Raw genomic sequence first — 801 nt, forward strand, 5'->3', positions numbered from 1 at the left:
CTCATTCTCCTTCCCATATTCCTCCCACGCATTTTTCTTTCTTGTCTTTTTCTCTCATTATTATCATTTTTCTCTTCGTATCCTCATTATCTTCCTTCTCGTATTTCTCCTTCATTAATTCCTTTTTTGTCGTCATTTCCTCGTTATCTCCCTCCTTCCGTATCTCCTGTTTTCCTCCTTATTCTTTATCTCCTTTCTTGTCTTCCTTTTTTCTTCCTCCTCCTTTTTTTGCCTGTCTTCCCCTTTCTTCTCCGTTATCTCTTTTCTAGTTTTCCTTCCTTTCTTTTCGTCCTTCTCCTTCTCCTTTTTATCTCCTTACTCTTATTTTCCCCCTTTCTCTCTTGCCGTCTTGCCTCTTTATTTCTGTCTCTCCTATTTCCATATTACTTCATATTATTCTTTCGTTGTATCTTTGTTTTCCTTCTTCACCATTTTCCTTCTTGTCTTATTCCTTCTTATCTCCCTTTTTGTCTTCCTCCCTTCGTTAGCCTCTTTTTTATTCTCTTCCATTGATATGTTTCCTCTTGTCTTTCTCCCTCTCTATCTCTCTTATCGTTTCCTTCTCTGTTGTCTTCTCTCTTCTTATCCCCCATTCTTGTCTTCTTTCCTTCGTAACGCCTTTTATTATTTTCTTCCCTTGTTATAAATCTTCATAACTTCCTCCTTCGTTATTTTTATATCTTTACCTCTTCCATTTTTACTTCCCTTCGTGTTTCCTCTCTCTTCATCTTGTTTTTTTGTTTTCTTTCCTTATTTTCTCCCTCTTTTCTTCCTCCCTTCCTCCTCTCTCCCGTCATTTCT

Source organism: Penaeus monodon, chromosome 30 (genome assembly GCF_015228065.2).
Source record: "Penaeus monodon isolate SGIC_2016 chromosome 30, NSTDA_Pmon_1, whole genome shotgun sequence".
Taxonomy (NCBI): Eukaryota; Metazoa; Arthropoda; class Malacostraca; order Decapoda; family Penaeidae; genus Penaeus; species Penaeus monodon.